This window comes from Molossus molossus, unplaced genomic scaffold, assembly GCF_014108415.1.
Source record: "Molossus molossus isolate mMolMol1 unplaced genomic scaffold, mMolMol1.p scaffold_m16_p_3, whole genome shotgun sequence".
Lineage (NCBI taxonomy): Eukaryota > Metazoa > Chordata > Mammalia > Chiroptera > Molossidae > Molossus > Molossus molossus.
In genome coordinates, this window is record NW_023425366.1 from 68,434,437 (window position 1) to 68,456,361 (window position 21,925).

At 37.1% G+C, this 21,925-nt stretch overlaps 1 protein-coding gene across 2 annotated transcripts in view; it reads left to right on the forward strand.

Moving 5' to 3' along the window:
* LOC118641862 (leucyl and cystinyl aminopeptidase) overlaps window positions 1-21,925 on the forward strand; it is a 104,081-nt gene that overhangs the window by 14,317 nt on the left and 67,839 nt on the right. Inside the window, exon 1 of one of the 2 annotated variants that reach the window (XM_036279468.1) lies at window positions 19,968-20,176. The exons of the other annotated variant lie outside the window; for it this stretch is intronic. The gene's annotated coding sequence lies outside the window, so the exon portion shown is untranslated. Of the gene's footprint in view, window positions 1-19,967; window positions 20,177-21,925 lie in introns of those variants that run through there. 2 annotated transcript variants of the gene reach the window in all.

Sequence of the window (21,925 nt, forward strand, 5' to 3'; positions counted from 1 at the left end):
ACATACACATAAAATGGACACAGCATTTAACTTCACTGCCTTTTAGTGATTTCTTTGACTTACCTTAATTTTAATGAATTAAAGGCCTACATGGTTAAATTCAATTTTTTTATTTTACTACTTGTCCTGATCTGTGGAGTCCAGAAGATATGAGACTCTTTGTCCCATATCTGCATTGCCTGCCATAGAATGATCTAGATCTTTAAGAGAACTAGAATCAACCCTCTTTTTTCTCTGGGGTTTTGAATGACTAGTATTTATTTACTTAAAAGTGTCTTTCCCCTTGAAAAGATACCTGCACCCCGATGTTCATAGCAGCATTATTTATAGTAGTCAAGACATGGAAACAGCCTATGTCCATCGAAGGATGAATGGATAAAGAAGTTGTGGTATATACAATGGAATATTACCCAGCCTTAATAAAACAAGAAAATTCTACAATTTTCGACAACATGAATGGATCTTGGAGGCATTATGCTAAGTGAAATAAGTCAGAGAAAGACATATAGTATATTTGTCTTACATGTGGAATCTAATAATAATAATAATAACTCTAAAAACCAGAAAAAGAGAACAGATTTGTGGTTATCAGAGGCAGGGTGTGGGAGAGGGGCAATTGGAGGAAGGTGGTCAAAAGGTACAAACTTCCAGTTGCAAGATAAATAGGAATGTAATGGACAATATGATGACTAGTCAACACTGCTGTATGATACATAGCAAAGTTATAGAGTAGATCCTAAGAGTTCTCATCACAAGGAGCACTTTTTTTTCTTTTTACTGTATCTATGAGATGATGGATGTTAATTAAATCTATTGTGGTATTTATTTCACAATACTCTGTTATCAACCCATCATGCTGTATACCTTAAACTTATACAGTAATGTAGGTCAGTGATAAGTTCAACCAAATGAACTCATGTTCTAAAAAGTAGGTCATATGCCAAACCATTCTAATACATACATTTAAAGTACCTTGAAATACTAACATTATAAATAATTAACTCTTCACTCTATTGGTGTTCATAGTGTCAGGAATATTTTTAAACAGAAGACCATTTATGTGAGTGAACAAAAAGTAATTGTGGAACAAAGGCTTGGAGTCTGACATGAATATACAGTAGTTGTTCAAATGAATAAGCCTCTCAGATTGGCCTTTGTATAATTAAAATGAGAGTGTTGAAGTGTTGCATATTCCTTATTTTTGGTATTAAATTTTTAAAAATTAAAGTCAAAGCAAGATAAAACAAAACAAAAAAAACTACAATTTATCCCTCCCCCAAACCCCACCCTAGGCGCCCATTGACTTACTTTCTTTCACTAAAGGTTTGTTTACATTTTCTAGAATTTTATATAAATGTAATTATATAGATTTGATATAAATAGAATCATATACTATCATTTTTGGCCTGGCTTTTTTCAATCAACATAATAATTTTGAGATGTGTCCACGTAATATCAATATTTACTATTTTTTTTCTTTTTTTAAATTGCTGAATAGTATTCCATGATATGGATATACCATAATTTGTTAATCCATTCACCTCTTAATGGATATTTGTTTTGGGCTATTATAAATAAAGCTGCTGTGAATATTTCAAATACAAGTAGTTGTGTAGACATTAATTTTTGTTTCTCTTGGTCACATACCTAGGAGTTGATTGGTTGGGTCATCTGGTAGCTATATGTTTTAACTTTAAGAAACTGGCAAGTTTTCTGCCCTGGCAAGTTTGGCTCAGTGGTTAGAGTGTTGGCCCCCAGACCAAAGAGACCGGTTCGATTCCAGTACATGTACCTCAGTTGCGGTTCATCCTGGCCCTGATTGGGGTCGTGCGGGAGGCAACCAATTGATGTGTCTCTCTCACATCCATGTTTCTCTCTCTCTCACTCACTCACTCACTCACTCCCTTTCACTTTATCTGAAGATAAATAGAAAAATATCCTCGGATGAGGATTTAAAAAAGAGAGAGACTGGCAAATTTCCACACTGGTTTTTCACATTTTCATTAGCACTATATGGTAGTACTTCTGCACATCCTTGCCAAAACTTGGTATGATTAATCTTTTTAATTTTAGTCAATCTAGTGTGTTTGTAATAGTATCTTATGGTTTTAATTTGCATTTCCCTGAGGACTACTGATGTAGAGCATCTTTTCATGTTTTGTGTGTTTTTTTGGCCGTTAGTTCATGTTCTTTTGTGAAGTGGCTCTTCAAATCTTTTGCCCATATACTGAGTTGTAAGAGTTCTTTATATATTCTGGATTCACTTTTACACAAGATATAAATATATTTGTGTAATATATAACATATGCATTATATGTATTACACAAACATACATAATTACACACACATACGAACACTAAAGATGTTCCTCTGTGAACTTCTGGCCTACATAGTTTTCTGTTAAGAAATCCATGGCACTTTGAATTGTTTTACCCTTTATGTAATACGTTTTTTTTTCTAGTTGGTTTCAGAGTTTTTCTTTACTTTTGGGTTTTTTTTTAATCCTCACCCGAGGACAATTTTCCATTTTTTTGTTCAGATAGAGTGTGAGGGAGAGAGAGAAAGAGAAACATCGACGTGAAAGGGACACATCGAATGGATGCCACCCACATGACCAACCAGGACCGGGGCTGCGTCCGAGGTATGTGCCCTTAGCGGAAATCGAACCCTGGTCTCTCTGGACCTCAGGCCGACGCTCTAACCGCTGAGCCAAACCGGCCAGGGCTACTTTTGGTTTTTTAGCACTTTAATTTTTTGTCTTGGTTTGGTTTTCTTTGGGCTTATTCTTTCGTTAGGTTTATTGAACTTCTTGAATCTGTAAATTTATTCATTTGACTATATTTGCAAAATTTTAGACCATATTTTTTTCAGATAATTTTTTGCCCCAACATTTTTTTACATGTATGTTAATCTTTTTTATGTTGTTACAGGTCCCTGAGGCACTGTTTATTTTTTCCCCCTCAATCTTTCTTACCTCCTTGTTATTTAAATTAAACAATTTCTATTTCTCTTTAAGAAATGATTACTCTCGCCCTGACCTGTTTGGCTCAGCGGTTAGAGCATCGGCCCGCAGACCAGAGAGTCCTGGGTTCGGTTCCCGCTGGGGGCACGTACCTCAGTTGCAATTTGTACTGGGCCCTGGTTGCAAACTGGGGTCATGTGGGTGGCAGCCACTCGGTGTGTCTCTCTCACATCGATGTTTCTCTCTCTCTTCCTCCCTCTTTCCCTCCTGTTCTAACTAAAGATAAATGCAAAAATGTCCTCAAGTCCTCAAGTGAGGATAAAAAAAAAAAAAAGAGAAGAAATGATTACTCTCTGAAATGTGAATCATAATTAAAATTGAACATCAGTTGAATTTATAAATCACCTGAAAAATAGCTGGAGTAAACAACTGCAGTGAAACTTGTTTTCAGTGAAACTTTGGTTCAATGAATACATCTCAACTAAGACTTAAAAAAAAAGTCATGTGTTCTGATTTGCTGTAAATTTTAAATTATTAATTGAAATGCATTTTTAAGCGAAGTGGCCAAATTCTGGGGTATGGGGTGTCATTTCCTATATTAGTACTGTTACCAGCCTAGACACTGTGTTTTGTGTCCCATCAAGTAGCAGCGTAGTTATTTTTTTTCGATGATGACCATATGTTGAAACAGTTCTTTGTAAGAAGATGGGAAAGTAATTAAATGTGTAAGAATATTTGCATCAAGAAACACATTTTAAAAATCAGTAAATAAAGTTTTATCACTCAGCCAGAAAACTCTAATATTAATAATTATACAGATTCTCTCATCCCAAGAGTTCCATTTTACTGTACCAGGATTCAGCTAGTACTTACTACAGGAGGACAAGGAGACAGCAGATACTTTTTTCTCAAAAAAATCAACTATAGCACAACATGAGAAATTGCTTTAAAATATTTTTTTTAATCATATCTGGTCTCTGTTTTGTGTGAGATCAATGGAACCATGTTGCTCAGTCTTGAACTGTCAGTTTGTTCCTTGCAATGATTTTTATTCTTCTCGTTTGGTCTTAAAATCTTGAGAATTCATTTTAAATACATTATAAAATGTAAAAACCTTATTTAAAAAAACATATTATAGCTCTCTTTTTAAAGGAAAATGGATCTCTAGAATAGAGTAATAACTTGTAACATCTTATAGATTTGCTGTTTTAATTGATGAGTCCTTGGACAATGTTAGGATGTTCTGTTATCTGAAAAGGACTCATTTAAAAAATTTTTTTTTTATCCTCACCCGAGGACATTTTTCCATTTTTTGCACAGATAGAGTGGGAGGGAGAGAGAGAGAGAGAGAGAGAGAAACATCGACGTGCGGCACATCGAGTGGCTGCCACCCGCACGACCAACCAGGGCCGGGGACAAACTGCAACCGAGGTACATGCCCTTAGCGGGAAACGAACCCGGGTCTCTCCGGACCGCAGGCCGATGCTCTAACCGCTGAACCAAACCGGCCAGGGCTGAAAAGGACTCATTTAAAAAAAAAAAAAAATCTACCACCATGCAAGAACAAATGACTTCTCTGAGGTTACTTAATCATTTCCTGTAAGTCTGAGAAAGTAGTTGTTTTCAAAATCACTGAACTGAATTTGGGGAGAACTAAACTTAGCAGAGCTATTCTGTGGGTAAAACTCACTCATTGTTTCACTTCCATCTTCCTGTAGAGAAGTTAAAATTTAAAAAAAATCTTCTTGGTTTCAGTTACTTCTACCAACCAGCTGGATAACTTTAGACAAAAGTTAATTGTTTTATCTGTAAAATATAAAGGTTTAGAGGGTCTCTGAAAAAGCTTCTAGTTCTGAAATAGTAAAAAATGTAAGTTTTCATTAAAATAGGCATGTAGTATGTTGCATTTGGATGATTTTGTAATCTTAATGAGAAAAGGGTAAATCCAACTTACTGCCCACAATGTGTCAGTGAGATAACCAGAGACACAGCCAAATTGTGAAGGAGTGCTTTATTTTCGCCAGCGGGCTGCGGAGGCATAGTCTCCCCTCCGAGCAGCAGCCACAATTCTTCTTGCTCATTGGATTTTAAAGACAGAAGCCCCATCCTCCTTTTTCCTCCCTCCCTCCGAGGACCGGTATGATAGTGGGCATGACAGCGATTACAGAAGTCAAAATGCCTGCAGTTACTGGTACTCGGAAATTGAAAATGCCTGCAAATACTGATACTGGAAACTGCAAATGCCTCCCAACACGTGGGGCAAGTATAATCTTAGGCAAAATTCCTTTACTTCTAGGGGTAACTAACCTATTATTGAAAAATATTGAGGAAAGTCCATTGATGATAAAAAAAAAATGGAGTTATTTAGTCGCCTTAGCCAAGAGGCCTACGTAAGAATGGAATCTAGTCGCCTTCGCCTCAGGGCCCAGGTTAGTAGTAATACAGTGACTAATTCAGCAGTGTCAAGCAGCACCTTTTGAGTACCTACTAAGTGTCTGGCTGAGAGAGTTGTGGAAACCACCACAGTGTCGGTGTCTGATACACTGTAGTAATTGTGTTCATCTCTGAGGCCATCCTAAACCTCTGTGCAGCTCTTCAGTTCCAACGTAGAGGTGGCTGTATGACCACCCAGCTCCACAGGCTGTGAAGACATGAAACATTTGCCTGGCTGGAGGGATGTGGTTTGACACTCCTGGGCTATTTTAAGTCATATCACATGCTGTCGGAGGGTAGGGTTTAGCGACTACAGTCAGAAAAATGTGGGTTTGGAACTTGGTTGTGCCACTTACTAGCAAGTTCTTTAGCTTCTTACACTCTCATTTCTTCATCTGTAAAATATTGTGGGGATTAAATGAAATGAGCTCACACGTGTGAAATGCTGACTAATAATACAGAAAGCTAATAATTATTGAGCACTTACAATGTGGTAGGTTCTGTTCTAAATCTTTTACATGTATTTCATTGAATTCTCTCAATTCAGTGAGATAGGTACTGTTGTTATCTCCCTTTCACAAATGAGCAAACTGAGCTTAGAAAGATAATTTGCTCAAGGTTACACAGGAAATAGCAGCGAATATCTCTGGTTCCAGAGACATTCTTAATTACTCTGCTGTGCTCAGCCCACTGTTAGCACTTGCTAATGCCCCCAATGAATGTTGGTTTTTATCATCACTTTCATTGATGGTGGTGTTGAAATGATGATGGTGATGATGAACTTTGGTTTTACTTTTTTCATCATCTGACCTAGTCTTATTAGGACCTCAGGCAGAGAGCATTCTCACATTCAGTGATGAGGGAGGTAGAAACTATGAAGTCATGTACATCAAGGTCCTTGGGCTTTGGAAGAAAAGGTCACAGCTGTACACAAGAATTTTTGTATAAAAAATGCAACATATTCCAAATTTCAGGTATTCTGTTCTCTCCTTAATGTGTTTGAGTTGAAGTCCAAAATAACCATGAGGCCCTGCATATGTTTTAAAGATGCCACAGAATCATAGAACTGATATCTATAGCATAATATCATTTGGGGCCTGGCTGGTGTGTCTCAGCGATTCAGCATCTACCCGTGCACCAAGAGGTCGCCAGTTTGACTCCCAGTCAGGGCACATGCCCACGTTGTGGACCAAATCCCTAGGAGGGCATGCAGGAGGTGGCCAGTCGGTGTTCTCTCACATCGATGTTTCTATCTCTCTCCCTCTACCTTCCTCTCTCTCTAAAAGTGATAAAGAAGAAAAATTAAAAGAAAAATCCATTTGTCTTAGTGGATAAATTAATCTATAAGAATAGTACATACACCAAAATATTAACAGTGTACCGTTTGAATGATGAATAAATCAATCATCTATTGCTGCATAATAAATCACAAAACATAATTGCTTAAAATAACTAAAATAACTACCATTTTTATTTGCCCATGATTTTGTAGGTCAGTAATTTATATTGGGCTCAGCTGGATGTTTCTTCCACTGATTTTGCCTGAGGTCACTTGTAGCAGCCATGATCTGGCAGGTTAACTTGGAGCTAGAAGATTCAAGATAGTTTCACTCACATATCTGGCAGTTGGTGCCAGTTGTTGGCTGGGCTTGTCTTTCCATGTGGTTCCTCATCCACATGGAGGCTAGCTCAGATTTCTTCTCATATGACTCTCTGGTCAGCTAAAGAGAAATAGTGAAAGCTACAGGCCCCTAAGTCTAGGATTGGAAATATTACACTATCACTTCTGCATTCTATTCATTAAAGCAAATAACCAAGCCAATACAAATTCAAGGAGTGGAAATAGACCCCACCTCTTAAAAGAAAGTCTCATAAGAGATTTAATTAGCAAATTCTATCCTCGTATCCAGATTTCCTGATTTCACTGACCAGGACCATTTCTGACACATGCCAACAGTTGATAGTTTTTCATTAATTTATTAACCTTATATCTTGAATAGATTGAAACATGATCTGTACATGTTTGTGTTTTCCTATTATTTAACATATAAAAAGAAAATATGATAAAAACACTCAACATACTCATAACTTCACCTTGAAGAAATAACCTCTGTGAACACTTTTAGTGTATACAACTGGATGAATATTTATTTATTTAAAATTTTGTAACCTGCCTCTCTTTTTTTTGGAAGGAGATAACCGAGGCTTTAATAGTGGCAATTTGTGGAATGTGGAATTATGGATGGAATGGATTTTCTTCTATTTGTCATCTACCTTTCTCATGTTTATACAATTAATATGTATTATTTTTGCCATAATATTCTTTTTTTTTATTAATTAATTTTTGTTAAAGATGTTTCTCCTTTTCCCCCCACTGATTCCCCCCTCCCCCTCCCTCCCTGCCCTGTCCCCAGCTTTGTTGTCCATGTCCATTGTTCATGCATATAAGTTCTGTGGTTTATCTCTCCCCCACCACCCCCTCTTCTGGGGATTGTCAGTCTGTACCCCACTTCCACGTCTCTGAGACTACCCCATTTCTCAGACTGTTATGTTCATTATATTCCACAAATAAGTGAGATCATATGATACTTGTCTTTCTCTGTTTGGCTTGTTTCACTTAGGATAATACTTTCCAGGTCCCTCCATGTAGTCTCAAAGGATAAGAGATCATTCTTTCTTACAGCTGCGTAGTACTCCATTGTGTATATGTATCACAATTTTTTTATCTATTCGTCTACTGATGGACACTTGGGCTGTTTCCAGATCTTAGCTATTGTAAATAGTGCTGCTACAAACATGGGGGTACATATATTCTTTGCTGATTGGTGTTTCAGGCTTCTTAGGGTATATTCCTAGAAGTGGGATCACTGGGTCAAATGGCAGTTCAATTTTTAATTTTTTGAGGTAACACCATGTTGTTTTCCATAGTGGCTGCACCAGTCTGCATTCCCACCAGCAGTGTACTAGAGTCCCCTTTTCTCCACACCCTCGCCAACACTTGTTGTTTGACGATTTGTTGATGGTGGCCATTCTGACAGGTGTGAGGTGATACCTCATTGTTGTTTTAATTTGCATCTCTCTGATGATTAGTGATGTTGAGCATTTCTTCATATGTCTCTTAGCCATTTGTATGTCCTGTTTGGAGAGATGTCTATTTAGTTCCTCTGCTCATTTTTTTTTTATTTTTTTTATCCTCACCCGAGGACATCCTTCCATTTTTTTGCACAGATAGAGTAGGAGGGAGAGAGAGGAAGAGAGAGAGAGAGAGAGAAACATCGACGTGAAAGGGACACATCGAGTGGCTGCCACCCGCACGACCAGCCAGGACCGTTGACAAACTGCAACCAAGGTACATGCCCTTAGCGGGAACCGAACCCGGGTCTCTCCGGACCGCAGGCCGATGCTCTAACCGCTGAGCCAAACAGGCCAGGGCCCTCTGCTCATTTTTTAATTGGGTTCTTTGTCTTCCTTATGTTGAGTTGTATGAGTACTCTCTATATATTGGAAATTAACACCTGCCTCTTAATACTATATTTTGAATACCTTTTCATGTTTAAAATATATGTAAATAATTTTTATGTCTGCATAATATTTTATTGGGTATGAATATACCTTCTCCTGTTACACATTTAGGTTGTTTCCTTTTTCTTGCTATGTAAACAGAACTGTGTAAACATTCTTACATATGGATGGAGCAACAGTAGGTTTACAGTTATTTGTATGAAAAATAACACAATAATTTTAAAAAATACAAGAATAAACTCAGTTTCATGTACTCACAACTATAAACTGACTTTTGCCCCATCCTATACATATATGTGTAGAGTCTCAGGATATATTTCTCTTCTAGAGTTACTTGGTCAAAGGAGTTACTTAGGCTTTTGACGTGTGTTAATGAGACGATTTTAAAAATGCTCTAGTGTAAATTCATCAATGAGTATAATTTTGCAGAGCTAGGTTCCTTAGTATTTTAGTAAAATTTTTCTTTAGACATGCACAAATAAATGCACACATTGTGGTTTGTGTTTGGAGGAGCTTAGGTGTATTCTCTTGACTGTCAGGATGAATTCTTAGATGCGAACCTTAGACTTAACATCAGTTTCCCTTTAATATGATCTCAAACATAATGATCTTTAAAACCTAGGTAAAAATGGAAACCATAACAATACATTCCTCTAGCATTTCAAGTCAAAATGTGTACAGTTAGTTCTCATACCATCTTATTGACTGAAGCTTTTATTTTCCATGTGAACCCACTGATTCGAGTTCCACATCTCTCTTATATATGATGCGCTGCCCATGTTGCATCTGTAATTTCTAGGTCTTTTTTTTTTTTTCCATGTGTTTTGAGAACTAAGACACTTGGAAGCCTGGGTATAAAAATCCCTTTAGGATCCTTGTCCCTAATATTTTTGTTCTTCTTGCTAATATTTAATTTGGCAGCAGTTATTTTGGGGTCTCGCTTTTATAGGGTCTTTCTGATACATAACCCAGTTTTCATAGAAACTATTTCCTTTTAGTATTTTTTCTTTTAATGCAATACTTAATTATTACATAAGTACAATTATAATTTTAACTAGCATAAACTGGCCCTGGCCGGTTTGGCTCAGCGGTTAGAGCGTCGGCCTGCGGTCCAGAGAGACCTGGGTTCGGTTCCCGCTAAGGGCATGTACCTCGGTTGCAGTTTGTCCCCGGCCCTGGTGGGGTTGTGAGGGTGGCAACCACTCGATGTGTCCCTTTCACGTCAATGTTTCTCTCTCTCTCTCTCTCTCCCCCACTCTATCTGAACAAAATATCAAAAAAAATAAAATAAAAAATAAATAACTAGCATAAACTGGCTTGAGACCAGACAATAAATTCTTGGTAAGAATACAGCTACTCTGCTGGGGGCATAAGTGCTTGGAATTTTTAGAGAGTAGTTGTAGGCATTCACTGTGCACTTGACATCAGAAAATGTCTTACAGAGGAAATGGAGAACATTGGTTAATTTGGAGGTTTGTCAAGTGGACGTAGGTTAAAGGAACACCCACCTTGTTTGTTGAGGTAAAGTATTCCCTTCCTTTACAGAAAGCAGTGACTCCTCTTTTATTATTTTCTTCTTCTACAAGTTAAGGTGTGTATTAAACTACAGGTGTTTATTTGTGTCTCTCCTTGATTTTTGACATTAAATACTGGAACCGAGCATTTCATGGCTGATTCTTTATGTGCTACTGCTCTTGTTTTTGTTTGATACTCTCATTGGCATTGATACTTGGTCATTGGCATTCTCTAGCAGAATGCCTCCTTTTCCTCTTAAATGTACTACATGACAGATATTTAAAATAATGTGCTTTATAGCTACAACATTAAACTAGCAAGGAGCTCATCCTTTTTGCTTCTTCCTTCCAGCACTAAAATGTTTATTTTTGCTAATAGGAATATAAAATTGCACAGAAATTAGCAGCTGTGACTAGACAGAGTAAATATAAAAGCATAAAATTTGAAGATGGTGGAAAATTTATTGACTGAATGTTTTTGTTTGGTAAGGTAAAATCAATATCTACGTAATGCTGCCCTTCAGGCTGTTTCAACTAGAAAATATTGAGCATAATATAAATTTAAATTGCCTTCTTACAAATTGTAGCTATCAATTGATATCTGTTTTATTGTGTAAATGAAATTATAGCAAATGAGCATGGCCTTTAGATACACTTAAGCCCTAGGGATATTTTGAGAATAGTTGTAGTGTCTTTAAGTCAAGGTAGCCATTTGACAAATGTGTTAGAAGTCAGATGACTTAAAATGTAAAACCTGTATATTAAAATCTCCGTGAAACAGGTAGAATTATCTAAAGTTATCCTGTTCCACCCTGGCTCAAGTCCTCCATGGACACTGCTGGTGCTGATTCTAAGACATCAGGCGGCCATAGTTGTTGCCTGTATTATAATTTGGTATTTATGGCACAGAAGACAAAGTGAAGTTTCTGGAATCTTTTTATGTTATGATTTTTATCTACTGATAAGTGCTGTGAGCAACATTTAAGCATCATCTTTTGCAGTTAAAGTTTTTGGGGGGAGATTGTACTGATGGATCTTAAAGAGAAATACTAGTGTGCTTGGTTGAAAAGTGGAAGATGTGTTTATTTGCTTATGATTTTGGAGCGCCTACCCTAATTACTTAATACATTAGCAATACATTCTTTATTAATGTAGCACTTCATAGTCTGCAAAGTTGTGACCCACCTATCTGACAAAGGTAATGTGAGCAGACAGGCCAGTTATTATTCCCATTTTACAGTTAGAAACTGAAGTTTCAACACACACTTAAAGTGGTGGATCCAGCCAGAATCAGAATCCCCAGGTTTCTATTTACTATACTTTATGCCTCCAATCCATAATGAATTTAAATTATATACTGACTTTGAGAAAAGAAGAGGCAATGTAGTAAGAAATCTGGAGAATCATTGTTCACTAGAGATGAAATACAGTGACTCAGCACCCATAATCACTGAAGTAACTACTAAGCCCTGCCTCAACGGCAGGTGTTAAAAGGACCTTGGTAACCTTATAGCTAGAATATTAATATTATCTTATTACAAGCTTCAGTAAACCTGAGTTCAGCCCTCGGAAAGTTTATGAGCAGACATGGAGATAATTTTCATTAATTAATACTTCCTTTTAATGTATTGGATAATGTTACTTTCATTTAACTTTTCAACATTGATTGTAGGCTTCTTCCCTGCTAGACAACTGGGATACAAAGAGGAATGAAACAGGAGCCCCTGCCTGGTGGAATTCTCTAAGTGTGAAGCAAAATTTATAATTGTAGTTTCCTTATGCAGAAATCCCTTTCCCTGTAGGGTAAACCAGGCCTTGACATTTCTCTAAGCCTTCTCTCCTTCAACTTATAATTATTTAATAAGCAAAAAGTTACCAGGATTAAAATGTACCCACTATTCTAGAAAAGTGTATGAAGCAAGTTTTGGAACTCAGTATTTCATCCTAAATGTAGTGTGCACAACTTCCATTTTCCAGGTTTGACAGGCTGCCAGTGAGTGATGTGTAGTGTGCAGAGAGGTGACTCATAATTTGGGAATGATTGTTTTGATCTCTCCAGGTAGTTTCTATAGAACTTTGGCAAGGTGGCCAGCATAATCAACATTGCACAGTCTAATTATAAACACAACTCTGTAGACAGTGGTTACTGAGAAGCAAGCCTATACTGGATAATTTTCTACCTTGGCAGAATTACTTTAGAATGATGACTAGATAATGTCAAGTTTACTCTTAATAAAGCTTTCTCTAGATTGTCCAAAGAGTTACCATAGGGAGGAAATAACATTTGTGGACATCTCACTGGGTTATTTTTTTCAGGGCCCATCTAAGCATTTCTTTATTGCAGTCCTAACTTTTTCATCCTAAGACAACAGTTAGGCATCTTAAAGTTTAGGGGAGAGTAGGGGAAAGGGTCAGAGTAGGACCTTTTACCACTAATAGTTAATTTTTAAAAGGTTAAAGAAATGGGATTTCAAAACATTACATTGGATTAGTTTAATTAAAGAGGGAGAAAAGACAAGCCTGTGGGCTAAGGAGAGTGAAGATGGTGGGATAAGGGTACAGTGATGAAGTGGCCACAGCAGCCATGCATGCTTGAAGGAAACTGAGATGTTTGCAACATGTGTGGTCTCACACCGGTCAGAGGCAGAGCAGGCCCTGTGCATGGTTATGTGTCCTTTAGGGATTTGTGGAAATGTGGCTAAGAGCCAAGGAACGATTTAGTTAGTTTATATATAGGTTTGGTCATTGGGTCACTGAGATTCAGAACAAAGGTGCTAGCTGTGGAGATTGATTTCATGGAATTGTAACCTGAACTACTGCAGATGGTTGTAAGTCTGAGAATGAGCCTCAGAGTTGTGATTATCCTAAATGAAGTAAACACTTTAAAGCAAATGCTTAAAAATGAGTTTTTTTTATTTTTATTTTGGATTTTCCTATTGAGAAGTACTCACTTAAAATAAATAGAGGTTTCCCTTTTTAAGAAAAAAATATGCAAAAATCTAAATACAGAAATAGATGAGTTAAGTACTTTTTTTTTGACTTAGGAATACTTGTTGATGTTTGAAGATATAAGAGATTTTAGAGGAACTTCTCTGATACATTTTAAATACTTGGATTTACATAAAAATATATATATATTTCCCTAGATTTTTATTTAAGAGTAGGGGGAGAACATATGTATTTCTAAATTTGAGTGTAACTAGTGTTATCACTAGCTAAATGATTTTGTGTTTGCCAGATAGTCTTGAAAGAGGGACAAATGTGAGACTGTTGGGCCTGTTAAGGAGGATCTGTCTGTAGCCCACAAATCAATTCTGACTTGTGTCTTTAATGAACCTAACTAGACTTTTGAGGAAACGTGAAAATTGGTCTTGGAAATCTGTTAGGACTTGATTTATGTGGATTTTTAGGCCAGTTTCTAGGAGAATATGATTTAGAGCCAATAACATTTCCTTCCTGTCCTCTAGCAGCGTTTTTATTTTGGTTATTTTCTGTCCTTTCTGTGTTTCATTCATTACTGTTCTGTTCTTTATTTCTAATACTTACTTAGGTTTAACTTGCTGTTCTTTTATAGATTTTCAGGGGAGAAACACATCATTGATCTTAAACATTTTTTTTAATACATGCACTTAGAACAGTAAATTTTTCCCAAATTTTGATATGTTACATTTTTATTATGATTTATTTCAAATATTTTCTAAACCTTTCATGGCTTATTCTTTGATTCATGGATTATCTAGAAGATTATTCACTGTTTTCAAATACAGTAAACTCTTGATTTTGTGGGCCTTGATTTAATGGACTTTGAATTTAATGGACAAAATTTCCGATCTGTATGTCATATGTGAAAATTAAAACCCTGTTAATTTTAAAATGCTTTTAACCAAGATTTGCTTATAATTAAATTAACAGGTTATTTTTTTGTTATTAATTCACTGTTATTTTTAACAAATTTTTAGCGAATTAGGCCATATGTTGGAAAAAACACTAGGAATTTTGCCGGCAAATAAATGTTACATATTTACCACTATAGTTTACATATTTAAATCCAAGAGTCAGTGCTCCTAAACAATGTTCAATCAGTGATTACCATGTGATCACACCATATCACCCATGGTAACTGGTTCTGTTATCTCATGGTATGACTTTCTACGGCAGTTTTAATGCATGTGCTAAGCCATGTCCCAGCTGTGTGTATTTGTTTACTGATAAACCTTTAACCAGACTCATTGAGAAAAAAAGGGAGAGCCCCCAAATAAATAAAATTAGAAATGAAAGAGTGCGCCCTGGCCGGTTTGGCTCAGCAGTTACTGCATCGGCCTGCTGTCCAGAGAGACCTGGGTTCGGTTCCCACTAAGGGCGTGTACCTTGGTTGTGGTTTGTCCCCAGCCCTGGTTGGGTCGTACCGGTGGTGACCACTCGATGTGTCCCTTTCACGTCAACGTTTCTCTCTCTGTCTCTCTTAGTCTCTCTCCCTACCACTCTATCTGAACAAAAAGTGGAAAAATGTCCTCGGGTGAGGATAAAAAAAGAAATGAAAGAGTGCATTTGCTTACTCGTGGTGACTAGTGAATGCATGTAATTACTAGACCTATTCAGTATAAATTTAAATTACAGTAATATATATAGAAAACTTTTCTGTGAAATTAAACTTTCATACATACTTAATTTTAATTATACAAACATATCTACATAAGTAAAAACAGGGAAACTAATTTGTCAATTTTTTAACATACGCATTTGGAAAACATACTTTATTATACAGTGAACTTTTGGCTTTAATGGACACCCCCTCACTTGAATTAGTCCATTATATTGAGGTTGCACTGTAACTAGCTATCTAGATAATTTATTATTATTGATTTCTTAATTGTTTCCATTGTGGTCAGAGAACACAGTCTCTAAAATACTAGGTTAGTCTTTTGAAATCTGTCGAGATTTATATTATGGCCCATCATAATATTCCATATTAGTGAATGTTTTATATGTGTTCTGAAGTTATTTGGTGTAATGTTCTATGAATGTCAATTAGGCCAGCCAAATTGATTGATGGTATTGTTCAGATATTCTATTGCTTTATGTATTTATTGTCTACTTGTTCTATCAATTTTGCAGAGAAAGATGATGAAATCTTTAATTATGGTTGTATATGTTTCTCTTTCTCTCTTGAGTTTTACCATTTTCTCTTTTATGTACCTTATTACAGCTACCCTTTTGTAAGCCTCATGGAGTTATGCCCTGCATTGGTTAGGAGCTCTCAGGAAACCCTGTACAAACTGTTATGGTCCCTCCTCTACACAGTTCCCTCCTCTCTGGTGCCCTGTCTCTGCCTACCAGCCCTTCTCTGCTTACAGTATAGCTCACTGTACTACAGTTAGGAAATGGTCCTTAGGCAGAGAACCAGAGCAAATGTAGGCTCACCTTTTCTTCTCTCAGAGGTCACACTCTTGCTCTGTCTGTTGTCCAGTTCCTCAAAATAGTTGCATCATTTTAATAGTTGTTTATGAGAGGAGGAAAAGTCTGGCACCAGTTACTTTGTAATATTGGAAGTGCTAGTCTCCCACAGCATTTTTATATGTGTTGAAGTGAACTGTAGGTTTCATAAGCGGGAAAAATAAATCTTAGTCTTTTTCTAACTGAAGAGTAAAGTGAGCTTATGGTGCTCATGAACAGAATCTTTTCTCTCTGATCTTCCTGCCTCTAACCCCCAGTCATCCATTTACCTCCCCCTTCTCTCTTCAGAAGTGGGGAGAGGGGAACAGAAGAGAGAAAGAGCCCTGGCCGGTTTGGCTCAGCAGTTAGAGCGTTGCCCTGCGGTCCAGAGAGACCTGGGTTCGGTTTCTGCGAAGGGCACGTATCTCGGTTGCAGTTTGTCCCTGGCCCTGGTTGGGTCATGCGGGTGACGACCACTCTATGTGTCCCTTTCATGTCAATGCTTCTCTCTCTCTCTCTCTCTCTCTCTCTCTCTCTCTCTCTCTCTCTCTCTTTCTCTCCCCCTCCCACTCTATCTGAACAAGAATTGGAAAAATGTCCTCAGGTGAGGATAAAAAAAAAAGAAAGAAAGACTTTACTTGGATCTTGCATCCTGGGTTATAACCTTGGGCCTGTCAACCGGAAAATAAATGTGGTTTGTGAAAAAGCATTATATATTAGGAGTAAAAGTAGGAATCCACACAAGACTTTCTCTGTTTTTGTTTTATGACACTGCTTATACATTGAGATTTAAGGAAAACAAGATGTGCCAAGAAAAGGGACTACTTAAAACATCTTTAAAATTTGTTCTCTCTTAATGACTGCCCTTCATAGTCTGGTGAGATGATGATATATCTAAACTTGTAACTTAACATGAGCATTGGAATTGGTGATGGGTAGAATATTTTTTGTCAGATTAAAGCTGTTCAAAAAAGTCACTTTTTTGGTTCTAAATTCTAATCTTTTTAAGCTTAAATGTCTTTAAAATAAAATCCATTTTTGCTGGAAGAGGATTGCTGATAGGCAAATAGTTACTTTATTTGATAATTAGCCATCACTTCAGAAATTTAATGAAGTTTCCATTTGGAAATGATCTAGAAGATGTAAATTCTGTCTCATGCTTGGAGTTTTTAGCTCTATTTAAATGTGTCATTGGGGCCTCAGAAGACTAATCTTTTATTTATTTATTAAATCCTCATCTGAGGATATTTTTTCATTTATTTTCATATAGAGTGGGAGAGAAGGAGGGAAGGAGAGAGAGACACATTGACTGGTTGCCTCCCGCACGACCCCGACCATGACTGGGGACAAACCGCAACTAAGGTACATGCCCTTGACTGGAATCGAACCTACGGCTCTTTGGTCCGCGGGCCAATGTCCTTTCTGACCTCTGAGCCAAACCAGCCAGGGGCTAATCTTTTATTTTTAGAGCCTAATTCAGTTGCTATAGTATGTAATTGAATATAGTAAATCTTGTATCAACTCAAGAAGCCTTATTTTGATTAGGCCATTCTTATAAAATTATTTTGGGTTATTGATTTGGAAATACACCCTATTTCATTTTTCTCAGAAAATGTAATGGTAGTTTGAGGGGATTAAAGCCTGTGGGAAGTTTGCTCCTTTTAATTCGAGTTGTTCACCATGTTTGCCATAGCTTTACTTTTTGTCATATTTTTTCAATTGAACTCCTCAGTTCATCCCTTGTTCTCTTGCCAGCACCCTCTATGCATTTTACTCCTTAGGTTCTCATCACTTCCTCCCTACATATTTAACCCTCGATTCACCATGTGTTTTCTCTACTTTTAAAAAATGATTTTCATTTATTTATTTTTTTATTTTTTTTATCCTCCCCCGAGGCTATTATTCCATTTTTTTTTTTTTTTTTGTACAGATAGAGTGGGAGGGAGAGAGAGGAAGGGGGACAGAGAGAGAAACATCGACGTGAAGGGACACATCGAGTGGCTGCCACCCGCACGACCAACCAGGGCCGGGGACAAACTGCAACCGAGGTACGTGCCCTTAGCGGGAACCGAACCCGGGTCTTTCTGTACCGCAGGCCGATGCTCTAACCGCTGAGCCAAACCGGCCAGGGCTCATTTATTTTTTATTGTGGTAAAATACACATAACATGCTTTCTCTTTTTTTAGACCTGGGCTGGTAGGTACTGCTGAACACATTTATGGAGACTGGTAGTGTGATATATTCCACTGGGCTTATTACTGAACTTCTCAGTCATACTTTGTCCTTAGGCCCCTTCCCTGGTTGTCTCCCATAGTGTCTGTCTTTTATTTTTCTCTTCAAGTCACCTATGCCTTCCCTGAGACTGCCTTTGGCTCTGGGCAGATGACCTTGCTTCCTTTGTCATGAAGAATGGGGAGGCCCTCTGCTCTTCACACCCTCAGCTTTCCATGTTCAAACACGTGCTTCTCTGTCTTGCCCCCTGTTCTCCAGGCTTGGAGGGAGAAGTGCCTAACTCCCATCTAGGTTAGTGTTTCTACTGGAGTTCTTGTGATGTCTCCCTATCCCTCTGAGATACTGCGTTTCCTTAGTCTTCTCCACCTCCACGTTTGGCCATTCTTTACTTTTTCTTCTGCACAGAAATATATGCTTAAGTTCTCATCTTAAATACAGACAAACAAAAACCCAAAGGATTTAACTGTTCTGTAGGCCACATTTTCTTTCAGTTTGACCTTGACCCTATGTTTTGCTCTTGATACACATCTATGTACCTCGAAAGAATAGTCTGCACCCCTTGCCTTCTCTTGTTAACTTTCCATTCTTTCTATGGACCACTGAAGTCAGGCTTCTGTTCCCATTGCTTCACTGAACACACCTCATAAAGGTTACTGGTTCCCTGGTTGCCAAATCTAGTAGTCTCTTTAGGCCTTATTTACTTGACCTTTCTAAGACGGCTATTTTCAACCTTTTTCATCTCATGGCACACACAAACTAATTACTAAAATTCTGTGGCACACCAAAAACATTATATTTTTTGCTGATCTGACCAAAAAAATAGATATAATTTTGATTCATTCACACCTGATGGCTATCATTGTGTTGGCTGTTGTCTTTTTTTTTTAATAAAAAAGTATGTCTTTATTAATTTTTTTTAGAGAGAAAGGAAGGGAGAGGGAGAGAGAGAGTGAAACATCGATGTGAGAAACATCAGTTGGCTGCCTCATGCATGCCTCTGACTGGGGATCGAGCCCACAACCCTGGCATGTGCCCCGACCAGGAATCGAACCAGCCATCTTTTTGGTTCATGGGATGATGCTCTACCAACTGAGCCACACTGGCCAGGGCTGTTGTCATTTTTTCATTTGACAGTCTAAGGGAAAATAGGTTAGTGCCCCTCACTAATCAGGTATTGCGTGTTTTATAAATTCTTGTTGCACACTGGTTGAAAGTTGCTGTTCTAAATTGTTAATTGCTGACCAGATCCTTCTTGAAAACCTTCCTTTGCTTTCTGGGATGCTTATATCCCTGATTTTCCTACCTCTAGTAGATTTCACTTATTCTCCTTTGCTGCCCCTCTCTTCCTCGGCCCACCTCTTTAATTGACTCTTATCTCTCTTTCAATACTTGTATGTATACGCATGATTTTAATTATTATTTAATTAAAATTACATGAAAATTCTGAAATCTGAATCTTTCACCCATATCCCTTTTTTTAGTTCAGACCCACATAATATAATCTTTATAACAGTCCTACAAAATAGTAATGTTTTCCACATTTATAAGTGAGGAAATTTAAACTAAAGCATGTTTGGTAACCAATTTGAGATCAAGCAGTAAGTGGAAGAGCCAGGATTTTAACTTCTGTCCAGAGTTAGGCCTTTAACTCTATAATATGCTATTAATCAAATATCTTCACTTGGCTGTCTGACAGATAAATTAAATATGCCTTGTGCCACACCAGATGCCATCTCATAACTCTATTCTCACTGTCCCCCAAGCCCCCCAAATAAAACAAGAGATAATATGAAAATTTATATTCTCAGTCTTAATGAATGGCATTCTTTCTTTTAGTTATCCAAGCCAGAATTGTATGGAGAATTGATGTAGACTTTCCTCTATTTCCCACCCTACAGGCTCATCCAGCCCTAGCTGGTGTCAGACGGGTCCTGTGAACCTCTAGCATGACTTGTAGTCATGCCCTCCTGTTTACTTTCACTGCTCCTGTGACAGCTGAGCATTTTATATCGACCTGGATTGCCATTATTGTGACAAGCCAACCCTTTGCTTGTCACATTATCTGAGATGAAGAACTAAGGTTTCTTGTTTTCTGTTTTTAAAATTTTTAATTTGTTGCAGAAATGCAGGTGTACAAAAAATGAATCATTGGAAAATAAATGAAAAAAGACATAAAATATAAGTTCCATTTTAAATTTGATAGACATAAGATTACTCTGAAATTTCTATAGAAGTTTTCAAATACTGATTTTCTACATGTATTCTGTCACAGATAGATAACAGTTTGTGGATTGGCACTGATCCATAGACAACATTGAGGAGCACCAGTTCATGGTATCTGATGAAAGAAATGTCTTCAGTGTTCTCAGATTATAACCACATGGGCCTATGTTATTTAAAACTGAAATATTTCAACTAGGACATTCTTTGCTCTTGGCTCATAGATTGCTTGTATATGTGGATTTAAGAGGTTTTAGAAAATTTCCTGTTTCTTTAAGATCCCCTCTTTCAATATGAATAAATCCCATGTGAGTAAGGGGTAGTCATATGTTACATTACAATTTAATGCTAAGATCAAAGTTTGCTGACTTCAGAATCCAAAGCAACATTTTCTTAAATAGGCTTGAAGTACAGTCTTCATGGGCTACCTGTAATAAAAGTGATTTCCCCTGGTCTGATGTATTTAACTTGACATGCTTTCACACATATATAAAAGTTTGTTTCGAATGTGCAGTAAAATACAGCAGATTGGCTGATACATGCTATTTATGAAAGATTAAAATTTTATATACGTATTAATGTGACTGGGTGATAAATAAAAGTTATCTAGATTTTGACAGGGATCTCACTAAGCCCTTGCAAAGATTTGAAGTTAATGAATTATGGACAGGAGATGCTAAAATGGTCAGACTGTGAATTACCCTTTGGCTTTAAACAGGGCATGACTTAGGTATCCAGAAACACAAAAAACAAAGTTCTAGAGAGAGAAATGAATTCAGGGATGGGAATGCTCTAAATATGAAGCTGAGATCATACCTAGAGTTAGTTTAGAAATTTATTAAAGAAATCCAGACCCCGCTATTGTCTATATTAGGTCTGATAAGAACAAAACACATGGGCAAATGCCTAAGAGAACATAATTTTTCCATATGAGATTTTTAAAAAGTCATGAAAGGCCACGGCCTTTTAGACATTTTTAAATGAAAAAAGCAAATAAAGCAACTAATCTGTAGCACTGCCAAATCCTAAAACACTACTACAGAAGATGTCTAACCATTGAGTGTTCACTAAGAATTAAAAAATTTTAAGTTCAATTACAGGAATATTTGCTCTGTTAATTAAATAAGTGACTCCCAAACACAATGAACTATCAAAAAATAAGTAAAACTTTGTCACAGAAATTGGTGCACTATAGGAAGTTTGGGAGACTAAATTCCCAAAGCAGGATGTTCTATCACCCTTCCTCCATTTCCAGATCATTCACAGATGGGTAGATGGCAACTTGCTAAACGCATACTTAGAAAGTGATTAAAAGTTTTGTTCAAAGAAAACTTTTAAACTAGCATAGCTTTTTTGAAGTTCCAGTTGGAGGGGAGGTAGAAAAAGGCAACCTAATTGGGTCTCTGTGCTCCCGAAAGCAAAAAAGGAGTGAGATAAAGTGAAAGAAACTATTTTTAAAAGGTAATAAAAAATAAATAACTTTTGTTAATTTATATTGTAGCAAGTTAAACTGAGATATGGAATAACAGGTGTTCACCAGGTGGAATGGGATGAAAGGGAGAAATTATGACATGGCAGGCAAAGGGAACAGAGGAAAGAAGGCATGTGG